General features: G+C 36.1%; 1 protein-coding gene across 3 annotated transcripts in view; it reads right to left on the reverse strand.

The window, feature by feature from the left end:
• The window catches only part of Mt2 (methyltransferase 2), a 19,571-nt gene that overhangs the window by 9,080 nt on the left and 5,491 nt on the right, over positions 1-5,000 (reverse strand). The window contains exon 1 of one of the 3 annotated variants that reach the window (XM_027366179.2): positions 3,553-3,571. The exons of the other annotated variants lie outside the window; for them this stretch is intronic. The gene's annotated coding sequence lies outside the window, so the exon portion shown is untranslated. Of the gene's footprint in view, positions 1-3,552; positions 3,572-5,000 lie in introns of those variants that run through there. 3 annotated transcript variants of the gene reach the window in all.

Below are 5,000 nucleotides of genomic sequence, written 5' to 3' on the forward strand. Positions count from 1 at the left end.
TAACTTATAATATCTCTGATTTGCCAGGCATCACCTAACTAATATTCCCTGAACTTTATCTAAAATTTCCTTGACACTGACTGGTACAGTACGCACCTTTTGAATGTTGGGGGTCCCAATACTGGACTACCTTTTATAGGTTAAAAATGATCGTTCTGCTTTTAGTGGGTAAATGCAACCCCAGTCAATAATTTGTTGGATGATCACTGGCCTACCTATGTCCTAATAAATTCACTGATATCACTTTGCGGAGTGCATGTAATCTGAAATCAACTAAATATAAAGTGAAACGTAACTTTGCAGAGTTTTGAATGTCTAAAAATAGCATCAAAGTCAATCCCAATATGAGTCTATTTTCTGACAGTAGCTCCTTCTCTTGAATTACTGGTAGTAATATTTCTGCCTATAGGTTTAATTGAATTGAGCAATTATCACATTCCAAGCTTCACATAAACATCATTGTTTAATACATACATACATATATATATATATATATATATATATATATATATATATATATATATATATATATATATATATATATATATAATAAATAATAATGATAACAAATTGATAATAACAATTAATAACAATACTTGCACCAACTGAGACCATTCTTTCAGGTCTATTTACTATATATATCTTGTACTTTGACCTTACAATACAATACAGGCAATCCCCTGTATTCATCCCCCTGTCTTTTGTTATTTCACTCTTTCATAACTGACATTTGGTGGATGCATGGTCCATCGCGCTTCACTCTTTCATTGTTAGGGTTCTGAAAGTTTATAAAAGGGTGCACCAACACAAAAGATGACAACAACAACAGTGATAATAATAGTAATAATATCAATAATAATAAAAATAATAGGAAATAAATGAAAAAGAAGTTCCAGTTCCAGAATATGTATGTATGTACCAATATCTGAAAATTCTTATTGACAAGAACTAGAGGCATGAACAATACAGGTTTTACTTTCCAGTTCCTGAAAAAGCCTGATACCACTTCATCAGTAGTAGTGTTAAAAATATATATAATAAAATATTCTAGAATAGAGTGATTTAAACTGAAAATCCCAAGTCATCCCACATTCCTTAAACCCCAGCTATACCATGGTTATATCTTGAAATAGTGAGATGGAATACAGCAACCTCTATTTTAGTAAGCTTTTGTTGGAGTTTCATAGGAAAATATGCAAAACTAAACATGAGTAATTTACTGATGCCTGACATTTGCCTGGTAGATAATATGTCTGTCTGTGCACACACAGACATTACTTTTGGAAGTTTTTGTTTAGCCTAAAGAAATCAGAAATACAGTATTACACACCATTTTTGTGTCACAGACTAGTTGGCAACTTCATCCCAGTATATATACATAATCAAGACCCAAAGATCTTACAAGTAAAAGGAGCTAGAAAGAAAGTCTTACTTTAAACAACATCATACTGAACATGCAATGCACAGTACTCCTTGCCTATTTGCCTCAACAATCCTAATTCCTTCACAAGAAACCTGGTTGAAAATAAAGTTGAGAAAGCTGATCTAAAGGGTAATGATCTCTCACCTACCTGTGCATGGTCAACCCTTTTTCCTGTCACCTTTGCCCCATGCTAAATTTTCAACACTTGCATTTCTCTACTGTATTTACAGATGACATACTTTTACTAACCACTGGATATCACAGACCCCGGTTATAATATGACCCATTTATAATATATTCCTATAGGATTGATTGATTACTTAAAATTAAAAGGAGGTAGACAATGAAGCAGACTGTGCAGTAGATGGAGTGCAGAGTCCGTGGTCGGAGCCATGGTCAAAGGAGGGGCTGGGGATGGCAAAACAATAAAATCAAATTTACATAGGCTATTTGATGAAGGGGCAATCCAAAGAATTGATCCCACTTGGCTGATCCAAAGAGAGTACTCAAAAGGTTTGCACCCCAACCAATCCCATGCCCGTTGTTGTTGTGGGGGGGATGAGATAGTTCTCTAGGGAGGAGGACAATAATGATGATCAGTAGTAAAGAGGGGGGAGATGGTAGACAATGAAGAAGACTGGAGTGGAAAATGTTGGAAGAGAGGAAGGGATTACATTCTGAGATTGAGTAATGACCTGGTGGGTGGTTCAAAATGGATATTGTCAGTAAACATCAATGAGGGAGTATTTGTATCAGTGGATGGAGCCATGGTTAAAGGATAGGCAGGGGTTGCAAAACCAGTGAAATCAAATTCAGATAGGCTAGTTGATGAAGGGGCAACCCTTAATACCCCAAATAAGGGTAAAACAAATTCATTATTGGCCATGGTGAGCCTGAAATAAGTAGGGGGAACATACGGATCCCCCCAAGGGGTAAGAGCAAGGCAATCAAATAAGGAAATACTATGACCATGGCTCCTGGAGGCTGATACAAAAGCAGCCTGTCATCCTTTCAGCACACACCTTAGAAAGTGGACAGATGAAGGGGATGATGAAGAGAAGGAAAAGGAATGGGGAGAGGAGAGGACCATGTAAAATTAATTGAGCCATGGGCTGAGGCCCAAGGTAGGGGTGATCCCTACCTAGGGCCTTAGTCTCCATATCCTAAGCCCCTCTATGACAACAACAAAGTGGGGATTGGGGGGGATCATAAAATAAAATGAATAAAAAAATATTACACACACAAATTTAGTCTAACAATGTCCAAGAGACCTACAACCTAGGCCACATACACTATTACGCTAATCAATGGTTAATCTATTAGTTATTACTAATAACTTAGTTGCTATTATTATTATCATTATTACTTTCATTATCATTAATATAATTATCATCTTCATTTTCATTATTACCATAATCATCAATATTCTTACCATTACCAATATTAATTTCATGATCTATATTTCACTATTACCATCATTACCACTATCATTGCTGTTATTGTTATTTCTATTATCATAATTATCACTACTATTTTTCCTTTTTTATCAATGATATTATCATCATTATTACTATCATTATCATTATCGATATTATCCTTATCATCAATAATATATATACATATATATATATATATATATATATATATATATATATATATATTCCTCGAGCAGTTAACTCTGCATACACCCTGATATGTTGATCTCCACAACAATCAGGGTTCCTGTCATAATTGGGTTAAAACCAATAAATCAATTATTAAATAAATAAATTTTCTTTTTAATGCAATCATGGAAATATTTGATTGTATAAGTTACCAAGAGTATTGCAAAGAGATAAGGGGAAATGGATACAGCATCTTATAAACCACAAGAAATATAGTAAAAACAACATAGGTACAGCTGCAGTGGCCTAAAATTTACCGCGAAATGACAAAAATGTTCACTGCAAATCACCACAACACCACACAGCCAGAGTTATTAATGTCTGTTTTCTATAAGTTGGTATGAAGTGCTAATAAATGGGGGGTACAGGAGGGCTTGCCTCCCTGTCTAAGGAATAAATAGCAGGTAGAAAGGGTCAAATTGGGTTTTGGGGTTCACATGATACCCTGGTTTTGGTAACAATTACCTATTTGGCTAAGGGCCGGGTGACAGTGTAGTAGATGGGTTGTGCATCTACTACTTGAACTGGTCAGTATCTCTTAAGGGAGTAATCGTTGTGATGTGAGTTCCCAAAGGTATGGCTGGATACTGAAGGTGAGTGGAGATCGATGGGGGAGCCTGTTAGGTTCCTCGACGGCAAAGGCCTGGGCCTAGTGTTGCTGCTGCTGTTGCCAAGTTCAATTAAAGGATCAAGGGATGCTGGAGCTTAAGTACTGTCAAGCTAAGGCAGCTATCCAGGAATAAGAGGTGCCTGCGGTCCAATTAGCGAGCTGTGAGGTGTCTGTGTCATCCAATCAAGTCTCAACATTGAGTCATCAAGAAGTGGCTGATGGTTAGGCGCGAGGACAAGACTACGGAACTGTGTGACCCAACCATAGGGTTAGGGAAATGACTTGCAATGAGTGCACAAAGATCTAGGATGAAAATCAGACTCAGTCTAGAATCTTTTCTTTCAATAAATGAGTGTGGAATATATTATTCACAAACTATAACTGGAAGACCGCTGGCTCCAGGGAAAACACTATTTCCACGCTCAGGATCCTATTCCTGCCCACCTTGACCGGCATTACAGGGTGGATATCAAATCACAAGTACAGACCTTAGAAAAAAGCAAAACAGTAGAAAATGCTTTGCAGCAAAAGATCTAAAAACATTACTAAAAGGTGGCATGCAGTCTTGACCCTGCATACAAGTGTTCATGTGGGCTGAGCCTACTAGCCACACACCTGGGAGAGTTGACACTTGAGTATGCCTATTGCTCAAATTTTGGGTGAGGTAACAAGGCCCCTAGATCAAATAGGTTAATCATAATAATAATAATTATCATTCTTATCATAGAAAGATAAAAAATACAACAATAACAATAATACAATAAACAAGTAATATGATAATTCAAATAAAAAAATTATCAAATTATATCCTTATTCATAAGTATACCTATCATATCATCATAAAAAAAATTAAGCGAATGAGAGAATTGTGTGTGTGTGTGTGTGTGTGTGTCCAAGCGAGTATAGCAATATGACAGTAATATTAGTTCGGTAATTACTGACAAATATCATATGATAAGCAACTGCATTACATCTGATAGATCACGATTTTTCTGTTCCCTAGTACTTAATGACAAGAATTATTTGTTTTTGAGAAGTAGCACATATCAGTGATAAGACTTGCAACCAAATGTAGGTAAAGGTAGGACTAGTAATTGACTCTTTAGTGACTAATCACATGTGTAAACATAATTCACAAATCAAACTCACTGAGTCCATGGCATGTACAGTTGCAGACATATCCAACTAGTACACCCCTATGGTGCACGGACTAAATTTTTTCTGGTAATACATGTGTAGTATTCAGTATTTTGTGAATGGAATGCTCTTATTTGTATGGAAGTCTGTGATTGGGGCTTGGTAT

The sequence above is a fragment of the Penaeus vannamei genome, chromosome 27, assembly GCF_042767895.1.
Source record: "Penaeus vannamei isolate JL-2024 chromosome 27, ASM4276789v1, whole genome shotgun sequence".
NCBI lineage: Eukaryota > Metazoa > Arthropoda > Malacostraca > Decapoda > Penaeidae > Penaeus > Penaeus vannamei.